Source organism: Rhinolophus sinicus, chromosome 5, assembly GCF_057876585.1.
Source record: "Rhinolophus sinicus isolate RSI-liver-muscle chromosome 5, RSI-T2T, whole genome shotgun sequence".
Classification (NCBI taxonomy): domain Eukaryota; kingdom Metazoa; phylum Chordata; class Mammalia; order Chiroptera; family Rhinolophidae; genus Rhinolophus; species Rhinolophus sinicus.
Genome location: NC_142505.1, coordinates 46,421,099 through 46,436,519, shown reverse-complemented (window position 1 = coordinate 46,436,519; position 15,421 = coordinate 46,421,099). Strand labels below are relative to the sequence as shown.

General features: G+C 36.2%; 1 long non-coding RNA gene across 1 annotated transcript in view; it reads left to right on the top strand.

The window, feature by feature from the left end:
* Positions 1 to 14,294, top strand: part of LOC141567134 (uncharacterized) — a 99,465-nt gene extending 85,171 nt beyond the window's left edge. Inside the window, exon 3 of the long non-coding RNA XR_012489528.2 lies at positions 14,182 to 14,294. This is a non-coding gene — a long non-coding RNA (uncharacterized LOC141567134). The remainder of the gene's footprint in view (positions 1 to 14,181) is intronic.
* Positions 14,295 to 15,421: the final 1,127 nt, after the last annotated feature.

Sequence of the window (15,421 nt, the reverse complement as noted above, 5' to 3'; positions counted from 1 at the left end):
TCCTAGAAGAAAACAGGCAAAAATCTCCTTGACATTGATTCTTGGCAATGATTTTTTAAATATGACATCAGATAACACAAGCAACAAAAACAAAAATTAACATATAACGTCAAACTAAAACGCTCTGCATAGCAAAAGAAAAACAAAATGAAAAGGCAAGTTACAAAATAGGAGAAAATATTTGCAAGCTATAGATTTGATAAGAGGTTACTACTCCAAAAATATGAGGAACTCATACAACTCAATAGCAAAATATAAGCAATTTTAAAAATGGGTAGAAGAACTGAATAGACATTTTCCAAAGAAGATATCCAAATAGACAATAGGTACATGAAAAGATGCTCAACATCACTAATCATCAGGGAAGTAAAAATGAAAACCACAATGAGACATCACCTCATGCCTGTTAGCAAGCATTTTATCAAAAAGACAAGAGGTAACAAATACAAGTGAGGAATTGGAGAAAAAGGAACACTCCAACCACTGTTGGAAGAAGGTAAATTGGTAAAGTCACTATGAAAAGCAATGCAAAGTTTCCTCAAAAAATTAAAAATAAGACAACCGTATAATCCAGCAATCCCACTTCTGGTAATCTGGTAATAGGAAATGAAATCAGGATCTCAAAGAGATAGTTACACCCCCATGTTCACTGCAGCATTATTCACAATAGCCAAACCATGGGAACAACCTAAGTGTCCATCTACAGATGAATGGATAAAGAAGATGTGACATATATATGTGTGTATGTGTGTGTGTGTGTGTGTGTGTGTGTGCATGTGCATATATATATGCAACATAAATATGCAAATCAATAAATGCAACATAGTAAATATTATTCAGTGATATAGTAAATATAGTAATATTATTCGGCCATAAGAAACAAGAAAACCCTGCCATTTGGAAAATTATGCTAAGTGAATTAATTCGGAGGAAGACAAATACTGTATGATATCACCTATATGGAATCCAAAAACATCAAACTGATAAAAATGGAGAGTAGAATGGTTGTTGCCAGGGGCTGAGGACTAGGGAAAATGGGGAGATGTTCATGAAAAGGTACAAACTTTCAGCTGTAAGTGAAATAAGTTCTGGGAATCTAAGGTACCGCATGGTGACTACAAGTAGCAACACTGTATTGTAAACTTGAAAGTTGCTGTGAGAGTAGAGCTTCATTGTTCTCACCATGGCAACAACAAAATGGTAACTGTGAGGTGAAGGATGTGGTAACCAGCCTTACTGTGGTAAACATTTTGCAATTTACATGTATCAAATCGTCATATAGTACACCTTAAGCTTACACAGTACTAAAGGTCACTTGTATCACAATAAATTAGGGAAAAAACAGTTTGTTACGGGTACTCAAAATGTATAGTCACATTGTGAAGTTCAGCCAAAAATGTTATCCTTAATAAAATGACAGCATATGCAGTCAAACTGCCAAATGTTTGCTACAAAGTCTAAGTGGTCATTTGTTTTGGGAGAGAGCTCACATGAAGATTTTGTAGAGTAACTGAGTTGTCACAAAGGGTAGGGAAAGGGTGGTCACCACCAAGGTCAAGATGAGACCCACCCTCTGGCTTTAGAGTTTACTAAGTGTCTGAAAAAGGCTTCATTCCTGTAAATATGCCATGCTTCTCTTGGTAGCTGATAGTTACATGGTAACAGCTGCCTTCCTCTCAAGATCACAGTTGCTCTGTCCAATTTCTGGAAACCTCTGCTTGCAAATTCCCACAGCTGAAGCCACTTAACCTCTGTATCCTTGCCCACGTTGGACCAATCCCTGTTCTACTGTCCAACTGCCAGTACTCTGATGTCTCAGTGTAAGGTCATGTTTATTCTATATTCCTTTCCTGGGGTTTCCTTTTCTTTGAACCTATATGTTAGTAACTGGACTTTTAAAAATTTCATCTAGAGTATTCCTGATAATTATATTGCAGTACTAGGTCTCTCCTTTGTTTCTTTGAGCTAGAAATGTTCCCAGAAGAATCAAGTTCCATCCTGACTTTAAAATGCAGGATTCGATATTGAACCTCAACCAGCCTCGTCAAACATTCTTAACACCCATCAGCAGCCTCCTTAGACCTCAGGTAGTCTCCCTTGATGTATACTCTATTCCTACATGCCAGGTACAGTTCTAAGGTTAGCACAAACTATGTGGTTTCATCCATACAATAGCCCTATGAAATATGTACTCTTATTATCAACATCTCAATGTTTTTGTTTGTTTGTTTTTTAACCTGGAGGTATTGAGGCATGTAGAGGTTAGGTAACTTGCAAAATAACTTAGCTAGCAATGCTGGTAAGTGGCAGAGCCGGTAGTCCAAGCAGTTTGGTTTAACAGACCAGGCTCCTGCCACTCTACTGCCTCACTCCTGTTTTCGCTGAGCGGAAGCTACTGAAACTTCCTCTGGTGTCTTTGTTGCAGAGGACCCCACAGTGGCAGCCTGGTTTCCAGTCCTCAGGAGGCACTGCATGTGTATTTTGCTTCCTTCTGCCCTCTCTTTCTGCTCCTTTTCTGATTTCCTACCTGTCTTAATACAAGGTTGGGTTTTTTAAAAATTTGTTTTTGCTGTGGCCCCATATGATCTCCCCCAGGTCTCCTCCCATATGTTCTGTGGCTTGGTTTAAGAGCCATACTCTTTTTTCCACCTATCACAGCACCAAATAGACCAAATTATACTTTATGTAAAACATGAATTGTTTAAACTCTCTTTTCTGAACCTTTTCACTTGATCATGTATCTTGAAATCACATGTATCTACCGACCATATTATTTGTAGCAGCCACTGATGACCTAATATATATTATATAAAGTCATATATGTTGTGAGGAGCTTCAACGCTTGTGAAGAACATATATAGGCAGAGCAAACAAAAAGAATAAAACACTACATGTGCAATGCCAATTAATTTATTTTTAACTTTTAAAATTATGCCATTGAGAGTGTTATGGCATTTAAGAAGTCAGAAATTGGTCAAATTAAAATTGATTAATGTCATCAGGGAAAATTTCAGTAAGGATGTGGTATATTTGGTATTATTGGATTTTAAACATCCAATGGTCTAATTTCTGGATTTAGACCTCCATGCCGGTAGCAGCCACGATTCCCATTCTCTACTGCCAAACACTTGGCATTTGTCAGTTGTAGCATGCTTTATATCGATCGAATCATTCCAGAATGTGTTCAGACCTTGGGATGCCTCCTAGACAATAGTTTATTATCTCAAGTTGCCCCAATGAAAATATATCACTATTTATTTTCACTTTATGTGGAAGCTAAGTGACCTTTTACAATTTACAATTTATATTTAGAAGGCATGTTTCTTGGGAAGAAAAGTAAAGTTGGGTGATTTTTTTCTTTTCATTGAAATGATTTTTAATAGCACTTTCACTGTCTAAAATTATTATTGATTAGTTTACATTGTTACTGATGAGTCTATACTCATTTTTCAGCAATTTCTGTTTGCTAAGATGTAAGCTTAAAGAACATCTAGGTTATTTCTAACTATCCTCAGAACTTGAAAAATGGATAAGAGACACAATAAGTATTTATTGAATTAAAAAAAAACAACACACACACACACTGAAAAACCTAAATTAGCGAGCCTGTTTGATTTTTTTTTTAAGTGGGGATTTCTTTCTTTGTGTTTAATATACTTTAGAATAACTGACATTGGAAATGTTTATTCTAAGAACTGCAAAAATATTTCCCATCTTTTCTAAGATATAGAGAGTGTTGCCTAAAACTGTCTTTCTCAGTTTAATACTAAGCACGCCCCCCATAAAAAAAATAAAAGTCTGAATATAAAGGACACATTACAGCAACAAATTATTATATCTGGCTGTGAGGTTTATTAATGCTAAATTCAAATCAACCCTCAGGAATAATGCGAGAATGAAATTCACATTAAGAAATGGGTGACTGATAGTTGAAAGGAAACAAACTGTAATGAAGCCTTTGTTCTCTCCTAATCTACACCACAGTCTATGCAGCACAGGCCTGGGCTTCATTACAAAGCGCCTTAACTCAAGTCTGACATAATTCATCCCATTTCTTTCAAGAAAATATCTTTTTATTCTGTGCTTTGCCAAAGCCCCATAGGGGCTGAGACGAAGAAGAGTGCAGCTAGAGGACTCCGATTGCTTGGAAAACTATGTTGTCACCCACGCCTGTCTCCTTTGCACACATCTTCTGCCACTGCTTCTGGGCGCTGGTTTTCCATAGGGAAGATAATGTCACTTTGTTCGCCTTGGGTGGCAGCTTAAACAAATGCCTCCCATAACTCTTTACCAACAAAACCCAATTTCCTTTACATTCAGATTTTTAGACACCTGGAGGGGGAAAAATTCTTATAATAGAAGACGTTGCTCATTTGTTATGTGTGGCTTTCTTCCCATGAATTTGTGCCTTGTTGTTAACCATCATTTTCTGCCATTCTTGTGGCTTAAAATATTGAGGACTGGGACATCCACAACTTGATCCTATACTTTCCAGCTCTAGGAAGCTTGGAATGGGAAAGGAGCGGTGTTTTACTGCCATGACCATTTCCAGGGGATGTGTGCAGGAGAGGAATTTTCCTACCACTGAACAAAACTGCTGACACCTTCTGCAGGCTGGCTTCTTCAATTCTTTCCTCTAAGTTTTGGACTGGAAAAGTCATTGTGTTGAAAGTGATCTGAATCAGATGTAGTAGAACATGACGGTAAAGAACATGGAGTTCATATGACTGGGTTCAAATTCTGACTCCACCATGTACTGACATATCCTTGAGCAAACGGCCTAAACTCTCTGTGCCTCATTTTGTTAATCTGCAAAATGGGGAATAATAATGTCTGCCTCACAGGATTTCTATAAGAAATAAATGAGGTAATACCACCAAGGATTTTAGAATAATAACAGACATATTGTCTTTAGTCTTTAGTGTTAGGTATCTTTCTTTTTATTAATAGCAGATAAAATTTATGCAGAAAATTACAAACATAATAAAAAAAACTACTTTGATGCTCTTAAGCACTAAATCCCAATTCTACCTTTAATCCTAATGATGACCTTTCTTTAATCCAACCTTTAATATGGGATGCAGGCAGTTTTTCTCTTGGGTAGAAGAGAAAGGGAGAGGAGCAGAAGGTTTAGATATTGTACGTAAGCAAACCGTGCAATGACTTTTATATGTGAGTACTGTTTCAGGTGGAATTTTTACCATAATTACTTCAAAATAATGTTTGATGTGCAACCAGTATTTAAGAATTGATTTGTGTTTTGTTTTCATCCAGAAAAGATTTATGATGGCTAAAGTGAAACAATTGTTTCCTTTCCTATAAAATGTCTGTGTTTTATATTTTTAAAATTTAAAATGTGTGCACACAGATGAAACACTATGTGAGGATGTAGCAGGAAAGCAACTACACAAGCCAAGGAATGAGGCCTCAGAAGAAATTGAACTTGCTGACACTTTGATCCTGGATTTCCAGCTTCCAGAACTGTAAGAAAATAAATTTCTGTGGTTAAGCAGAAAAAAAAAAAAAAAAAAAAAAAATTTGAAGCATTCTTCCCCAATCAATAATCGTAAATACATCCACCATTGAATGAGGTAGATGTATTTTTCTTTGATCCAAGTCTCTTTTTATTTATTAAGCCTTCTTCACTTGTAATCTCTTCAGATCTTATTTATCCCCAGTAAACACAATTTTTTTTTAGTAATGCAAACAAATATAATTAGATGATAAGACCTAATGAGACTATCGAATGTGGCTAAAATATCTACTCTTTCTGATTTAATAAGGAATTAAAGCTTGGATGTTTTCAGACTGCATTTTATTAAACAATGTTTCCAGACACCTCTGGAAAAACAAGCTCTTTTATGAATCAGCAGCCCTTGACCTTATTTCCATGTCTTAATTTTGTTACCATCATTAATACAGTGGGCATCTGGAAAAATGAGAGAAAAAAAAGAAAAAGAATAGACGGAAGTGGGTCTTATGTAGAAAGGCCACTAAACTGAGTCAAAAACTCTAGATTTTTGTCTTAACAATCCAATAATACCAGTTAACATTTGAGTGTACAGTATGGGCCAGGTGAGCCCTGTCTCTCATTATCTCATTTCACTGAAGCCATTGACTCAAAAGCAAGCCCTCAGGCTACCTGACTAGTTAACCTTTGACAATGGATAACTAGTCCCAACTGTCCCAACTTTGTTTATGTGGTGAAATTAAGATCCAACAATGTCTATCAAATGATTATTTTAATGATTAAAAGAGATAATGTACAAGTATGTAAAACTTCTTTAAAAGCCACCATGATCATTATTGATACTTAGTAGACTTCTGTGCCAGGCAAAATGCTGTTCCCCTTCATCTCGTAACCCTCCCCCAAACCCAGTGAGGTACTTATTTTAATACCCCCATTTTACAGATCAGGAATCAGATTCAAAGCAGTAAGACACTTGCCCATGGCACTGGGCTGCAGTGACAGTGGAGAAATCAAGGAGACCCCCGATGTGTCTGACTTGATCCAAACCCTTAATCCCTCCCCTTATTGTCTTTTAAAGCTGATAACATTGTAGGAAAAGTTAGTTATCTATACAGCCAATTCTTTGAGGATTTATCTTGTTATATGTTTAATGAGGCTCCAAGGTTCAGAAGAAAAGAGAACCTATGTCCTTAAATATTTAAGTGCCTATCATGTGCTGGGCACTCTGTGTTATGGCTGCCAAAATACCTCGTCCCTTCAATCTAAATAGGAAAGATGGGCCTATAAGTAAAAATAAGAATAATAACCGATCAGCTAAGTGTACACACACACATATTTATACTTTATATTTATATAAATAATGATTTATGTAATTATATACACACATTATATATATGTATAGTTTTGATAATTAGTTTAGTTATTAGTTTGTGTATCAGCTATATGTTAATGCATTGCAATTACCCCCAAATTTTGCAGCTTAAAACAATGTACATTTACCACCTCATAGTCTCTATGGGTCAGGAATCCGGTAGCTGATTAATTGGGTCTTCTGGCTCAAGGTCCCTCACAAAGCTGCAATCAAGGTGTGACCTAGGACACTGTCCTCATTAAGCTCTGCTGGGGTGGACCCGTTTCTAGGTTCACTCACACGGTTGTTAGCAGAAACAATTCCTAGCAGGCTTAGCCCTAAGTTCCTTACCATATGGGCCTTTCCAAGGGGGCAGTTCACAGCATGGCAGCTGGATTCCATAAAAGTGTGTAAATGGGAGAGCTAGAGTGGGTGAGCAAATCAGAAGTCACAGTCTTTTGTAAGCTGATCTCAGAAGTAAGAGCTTGTCACTTAAAAAAAAAAAAAAAGAGATGTAATTGACATGTAACATTGTGAAAGTTTAAGAGGTATAGCACATTGACTTGATATATTTATATTGCAATATGATTGCCACTGTACTGTTACCTAACTGTATATACTTGTATATAGTACATATATGTCTTGGACATATAATGCAAAGTACAGTGATTATAAACATCTTGTCACTTTTGCTGCTTTCTATTCATTAGGAGTGAATCACTAGGTCCATCCCACACTGAAGCAGAGTCAGGAATACCTGGAACTGGGGATCACTAGGGGCCATCTTAGCAAGCAGCCCACAACCAAGAGTCAGTCAGGGCTTTTTCACTGAGATTGTTGGGAGAGAAGTGGGAGAAGGCTTCAGCTGGAGGTGCGCGCTGAGTATTCCTGGCACAACTCAGTCTCCTAGAGCTACTGTGGTTCCCCGAAAACTAGACCCAGCCAGACCATCAGCTCTAATGCATCTTTTGGAGCAAAAATTAATACGAGACCTGGTATTATATTATATTATGTTACATTACATTATATTATATTAGACCTGGTCTTATATTATATTAAAATATTATATTAAAATATGACCAGCTCTTATATTAAGTTTTGCTCCAAAAGATGCATTAGAGCTGATGGTCCGGCTAGGTCTTATTTTTGGGGAAACACAGTAGTAAGGATTCTATGAAGGATCTATCCCCCAAATAAATTAAATCCTGAGTGTCTATTCAGGTTGGCTCAGCCTAGACCATTAACTTATCAAATGACTTCTATGCATAGTATCTGGAATTCTGAGGGATCTGGCGAGGGTTCTGAGCATTAGCTTAGTATGAGACATCCATAGTATGTCATTGAATATAGTCACTCTAGTTTTGCATAGAAACTTCCAAACTTGCAAAAGTAGAAAAAATTATTAATTCCTTTTAAATAAATACATGTGCAAGGAAGGGATGAATGGGTGAAAGGGCAAATAACAAAAATTCCTCACTCACAAAATGTCACTCACGCTTCACTGTCTAGATTGAAACCTCAATGTAAATTGGTTGAATGATAAATCATAAATAATAACAATATGTATGTTTATATTACAATGTATGTCTCTAAAATGATTACTGAACTAGAATTAAGTTTTGTGGTGACAACTTTGGGGGTACAATAAGGAAATATGAACTAGTGGAAATTCTATTCTGAGAATAGTTGACCCTCAACTGCAGTAAGGGGGAGTGAAGGAATATATGAACAGATAAACTCATATACTATCTTTTTTAATGACACTGAATGGATTTAAGATTGACTTATTTGCCTCCAATATTAAGGGAACAAAAGAGAAAAAAATGGAGTTCAGAGTTTTAAGAACACTCAATACAATAACATATTAGTTGAAAATGCATTCTCTCTCTCTCTCTCTCTCTCTCTCTCTCTCTCTCTCTCCCTCTCTCTCCCTCCCTCCCTCCCTCCCTCCCTCCCTCCCTCCCTCCCTCCCTCCCTCTGTCCCGCTCTCCTTCTGTTCTTACTCTCCCTGCCTCCCTCGCTATCTCCCTTTCTCACTCCTTCTTTTCCTCCCTCCCTTGCTCTCTATCTATATCTATCTTGTTGTGAGTGGTAGAAGAAACTTTAGAAGTTAGAAGAAAGTGTTGCAGATTTGTTAGGGGGTGGGAGCAGTGTCAGCTGCCTCCTTGTTCCCTTTCCCTGCTCTCTCCTCCTTGGCTAATTTCTCCACCCTCACAGTACTGACTACTGTCTTGGATTTCACAGTTATGCAGAACTCCCTCACCCTTATTCGACTGAGGGCTATGGTACCCACAGGAGAAACTGCTGGTAGAGGGAAGGACATTTTTATGGTAGGCTGTGCATAGGAAGGATAAGCCAAAGGGATGCTCTCATATTACAATAGACAAGGTATCTGTTGATCACTACGTTGTTGCAAACTATTGGTGCCTTTGATTCTTAATCTTTTAAATAGCTTTTTTTTTTGACAAATGTACCTTTTTTTTTTCTTTTTTTTTTTTTTTTTTTTTGCACACCCCAATGGTTCTTAAACCATTATTAGGCTTCCAGAAATTAAGAGTTGTTGTCCGCATAACATTAGAACTAAGGAAAGGTACCACATTCTGAGACAGAATTTGCAGGGTGCAAGTAAAGTGCGAGTTTTTGCCCTTCATGCACTGAAGTTTGTAACTTCAATCTTGCTTCTCAAAAGGTCTGATCAAACAGCATAATCAGACATGGTTTAAAATTTAAACAATAGCTTCTCTGCCATGCCAACTTTAAGGTTAAACTCTGTCTTGAGTGAAAGAACTGTATGCAATGTTTTATGTTTAATCCACGTTTGCACAAGAAGGGAAACAATCATAGTAGATTTCAAAAATGTTTTTATTTGCCTGATTAATCAGCTACAACTATTTTATTCAAATAAATAAATAAATAAATAAATAAATAATATGCATTCAAATAAAATGCAGTTTATCAAGAATAATGCTGGAAGGAGAATATTATTTTTTTTATAATAATAGGAAAAAATACTGGGAAGGTGGTATTCAAAACAAGCCTTATAACTCAAAAGTTTATATATTGATAGTTTCCAAAGTATATCTCATGGAACATGATCAAGATATTCAACATATTTTTTCTTGAGATGTTTTAAAAATCTTAAGAAAAAGAAAATGTATCATTTCCCTTAATGAGAAATGACAGCACATACTGTATGATACAGATGCTGGCATTACTTTTTGCCTTCCTTTTCCTGTAGATTTTCTCCTCAGGCTGGCCCCTTTTGTGTTTGCAAGATGGCTACAATAATGAAAGGCATCCCATCTAAACATGACAAAGTCTTTAAGAATAGAGTCCAATGCATATTTGTCATTATCTGTAAGATTGAAGAAAATTTCCCAGAAACCCTAGCCAACATTCACTCTGTATAGAGCATATAAACTGTATTATATATGTTGGATTGAGGTTTGCAGAATAAATTGTTTACTAGTAGGGACAGGACTATGGCCACACATGTGTGAGACTGAGAAGAATAAGGTGAAAAACATGTTTTTGTGTGAAACTGAGCATAACAAAATTGAGTGATAAACACCTTTACCAAAACAACTTCTGGTTATCACTTAAGAGGTAAAAAACTCCTGGCAAACAACTTCTGGTTATCACCTAAAAAATAAACAAGTCCAAGAAAAAAGGATAAAAGCAGAACTCCAGAGCAATGCTATGAGAATTCTGATTGGGCGCTCAAGCTATGATCCTCTGCAAAGTGCAAGCCACCATACTCCCAGACTCTCTGAATCTCTTCCTTGCAAGACTCATCGTGGGCCCAGTGACCTCTCCCAGACCTGGAACCTTCTCCATCCGGATTGACTCTGGGACTTGGTTCGTTATTAAATTCTATTCTATTCTGTATAACCTTTTGTGCTTATTAGAGTATTGGCCTCTGGAGGGACATTTGTTCCCAAATAAAGCTGTGTTACTCTACCTGAACCTGCACATCAGGACTTTGTTTTCCACTCATGTCACGAGTACCACGCAGGGACATAGGGCCCTGCCGGGGGGTTAATGTCCCCTTCATTTTCAGGAGGAGACTGAAATGTGGTGACTGCCCTTCCAGGTGCTTGTAACACACTCACATCTCATTGGATGGAAATACATCACATGTCCATGATTAGCTTACTAGTCAAGTAGTACATTTGCTTGGGCCTGGGATGAAGTCGGCCTTACTTGAACAAGGTCATGAGAAAGATGGTGGATACATGGACAGAATTAAGGTTAGGAAGAAAGATGAAGAGGGTGGAAATAGGTGTTAGATATACACATAACAGTGTCTACCATAATATGTGTGTGTGTGTGTGTGTGTGTGTGTGTGTGTGTGTTATATGTTATGGTAGACACTGTTATGTGTATATCTAACATCTATTTCCACCCTCATCATCCTTCTTTCCAACCTTACTTCCATCCATATATCCACCATCTTTCTCATGATGGTGAGATACGATATATATATGTATATATATCCCACCCCCCCAAAGTCAAGTAAGTTTTGAAAATTCTGGGCTTAATTGTATTTCAAATTTTCTTCACTGTGGAAATTTTAGAGTACTTTTATGCTTGTGTGCATTATGAATCTTCAAGCTGGATATAAAATGTAGCATTTCCCTATCTATTCTATTTATTTTTTTATTTTTTCTACTTGCTTTGTTGTTTTGTTATAACCACATGTGTAAGCTTATTGCATTGTTACGAACTTATCATTCCATGATTTCTGAAATAATACTGTAGAGCTATACAAGTGTGTTCATTTTGGCCTCCCAGGATTTGAATTTTCTTCTATATATGAGAAATTCTTCAGTTTACGGGCTCAGTGAGGAGAAAAGTTTGGTTGTGACAATAGGAGTAGAGAACGCTTTGTACCTCCTTTCCCAGCCTTAAAACTAAGTCATATACATTAGTTTTGACATGGAAGATGGTGACCTAAAAAGAAGGTGATGCGGGAAATCTCTCTCCTTCTCCTCTTTCCCTTCCCATTCCTTTGTCTCTTGGATAACAGCTGTTTTCTTTTCTCACCAGATTCGATCTGGAGTACTTTTATGGCTACTTAACCTTAAACATAGTTCCCCTTCCCTCCTAATATTTCTGTGAGCTGCCCAGTGACTTTTTAATAAATTGCTCTTCAGCTCATTTTAGGCAGAGCCACCTTCTGTTAATTGCAACTGATAACCAGGACTAACACAAGTATTGAAGCAGAGAATTGTGGCCAATAAGCAGTAAAAATAACTTTTTAAAAATAAGAATAAATATATTCATAAACGTGACACATGAGGTTTAGTGACCACACAAGGTGATGATTTATTCCAAAGAATTTGGCTAGCAGAGACAATGGATTAGTTCTGAATTGTCAAGAAAGTATTCATATGTATAGAAGTGTTCATGATTTCCAGTTTACATATATGCATAAAACAGCTTAAGCAAACATTGCCGGTGAATAACAGAATACAGGGGGAAAATATTTTCAACCAAAATGTTGAGAACCCCCACTAAAGATAGATAATTTCAAATGAAACTAGAATAGCTCTAATGTGATTATGTAAGTCACTGGGAAAATAAGATTTGATAAATAAAAGTCTATTTAGGAATGCGTAAATTTTACAAATCATGGAAATTGAAATGGTTACATTTAAAGGAACATACTCAGGAGTATCAGAATTGTAATAAGTCTCCAGTATAAATTATTTTTGTATTTCTTTTTTTTTTTTCCCAAGAGCTTCATATAATTTAAACTTGCTATTGTGTTTGGAAAGTTAAAAAACATCCTTCTCTTTGTAGAAAATATTGTTAACTATCATCACACCTGTTTAAATTAAACTCAGGAAGTTTTATTCATTTTTCTAAGACAAAAATTATTTTGAAAGAAATTAAAAAAAAGTGTGCTCACAGCTTCGGTATTTTACCTCCTAGCTAAATATTTACCACATTAGTCTGTACATCAGAATTAACAAGTTTATAGAAAGTAGCAAATAATTCTTAGCATGGAGCATAATCTGTCATGGTTGGGTTAATTTCTAATAGTGAAATAACACTAAATCAAATACACAAATTTCTATCTATTTTACTAAGATTAACCTTATAAAAACAAAGTTATAATGTTTCTCTAAGTGCTTTTCATTGGACAAAAATGAATTTCCTCTCCAGTTCCTCATTAGGCAAAATGAAAAATATTCATCTAAACATGGGCTTGTGTGTGATTATCCAACCAAATAAAATTATTACTGGCAGGCAGGAAATAATGACTTAGAGATAATAGCTGTACAGAATCAGATGACTTATGCAAATCTTTTCTCATTGGTAACCATTTGAGTCCTCTTCTGATTCTTTTTCCTTTCCAGCACTGCATTAATAAAAGGAACTCATTTCTCAGAGGCCAGATTAGGTTTTTATTTACAAAGCTTGAAGCCCCAATCTTACAGTTAAGATTCTAAGATTACTTAGAAATGTATACCGAGAAATTGTGTAGCTACATCAGATTTTGACACAAAATCACATCAATTTCAATTGGAGTCTTTTTATGGTTTATTGATTTTCTATCAACATTCATAGATTTTTAAAAACTAAGTTCTTTAATATGTATGTATGCATATTCTCAGTTAGATGTAATTTGCTCCCTCCTGCAGTACCTTTTTTATGTCATTTTTCAGTTTTGACTTTTTAATGTTCTTATCTCTATATATCTTAATTTCCCTACTCCAGTGAAATCTCCATTTTTCATTTATCACTTCACCCTTCTCCTAACGCATAATTGGCTATTGATAAAACATGCTGCCTGGCACATAGTAGGTGTTCAATAAATCTTTATTGGACAAATAGATCAATAAATAATAAAATAAAATACCTTACTGGTTTATGTTTTCTTTTATATCCCAAGGAAATAATCCTAAGAATAGAAGTATTCCCATGGGTTTTTCTCATTGCATTAAATCTTACTTTTTCATGGTAAACTGTTTCAATAATTCTAATTAAAAATATCAATGCATATTTCTCATTTGATCTTAGCATGAAATACTGGATTCCATTTTGTTTCTCAAGTGTGGGTCTAAGGGAGCAGGGATTGACCTGTTATTGCCATCTGTCTTCTTTTGAGTCTGGGATATTTTTGAAGGTTGAATTGGCCCCAGTTCCTCCACCTCCCCACTTTGACTGATGTGCTTTGCAATATAACTTTTCAGTCCTTCCCACAAAAGGCAGAGCTATACTTCCCTGTCCCATGTCTTTAGATAGGCTATATAGCTTGCTTTAGCCAATGGTATATTAGTAGGTCATGCTGCAAACGGATGTTTGAAATATGTTTGCATAGTTGAGCATATTCTTTTTTCTGTTTTCTCAGCTGCCATGAGAAGAACATGTTCAGCTGACCTGGAGGGAGGACGAGAGATCTCTGGAGCAGAGCCGTCAAGCCAACTGGACTGTAAATCACAGCCATCCCAGCTCCCAAGGTATGTAACAGAAACACCCCATCCAGCTTGCATTTGTGAACAAGAAATACAAGCAGAGAGTTGTATGCCAAGGAGATTTTGTAGTTGCTTGTTTTGCAGTAACAATGACTAATAGAGAAATGATTGAAGAGTACTGAGTCACAATATTACTAGCTCCAACTGTTCCTGAGAAAATTGGTAATAAAGACAATAATAATAAGAATTACCACTTATTAGTGCCTATCAAATGCCAGCAATAACTAGATGCTTTGCACATTGTAATCCCATTTCATGCTAGGAAAACAGCAACTCTGTGAAGTGGGTAATATTATTTCTATTTCATTACCAGAAAATTAGGACTCAGAAATGTCTATAACTTGCCAGAAGTCACAAGGGTAAGAAGTGACAATTTCAAACTTAAAGTCAATGACTTGAGACTGAAAAATTTCTTTTATTTGTTGCCAAGGTGGCAGGGTTTGCCTCCAGTATTTTCAGCATTACCTTTTGTTACCCCATTCTCCCTTTTCCATTTCTATCTCCCATTTCTCAGCTCTTAACATTTCCTGTGGAGATCAGGACCTTCATGCTATTTAACTCAAGACTTTACGAGCTCCACATTTAGGGTGGAGCTCATGGTGTCCTAACTTTGGTGGTGGGGAATGGGTATGGAAAGATGAGGTAAGAAAATGCTTTCATATATATGTGGAGTGCTTATGGCCAAACAAAACAAACAAACAAAAAAAACCCAAAAATTAAAATAACAAAGCTATCATCTGAATAGATTATTCTGTCACATAAAAAATTAAGAGAATCACCCAGCTTTATTGGATTGGATTTGTATACAAGACAATTGGAAGTAAAATCGAGGGTTGCATAATAAACACAAACGTAGCAACAACGGAGATGTCTATTTCCAACCTCAGCATTGCAGGATTCTGATGTTGCCTGATTAAGAGAACACAGCAGGAAGAGCAGTCCAGGTGATTAATTTTAAAAGGCAAATATAATGATGTGACTTTCATTTTAGTAAAGTAGAGACAGACAGTAATCCAAAAATGAAAAACAAAAAAGTCTTAGGAAGGGATACATGCTTTGGGGTGGAATATAAAGTATAGCAAGGTAAAGGAGATCAAATGTTCTGCTTATAATCTT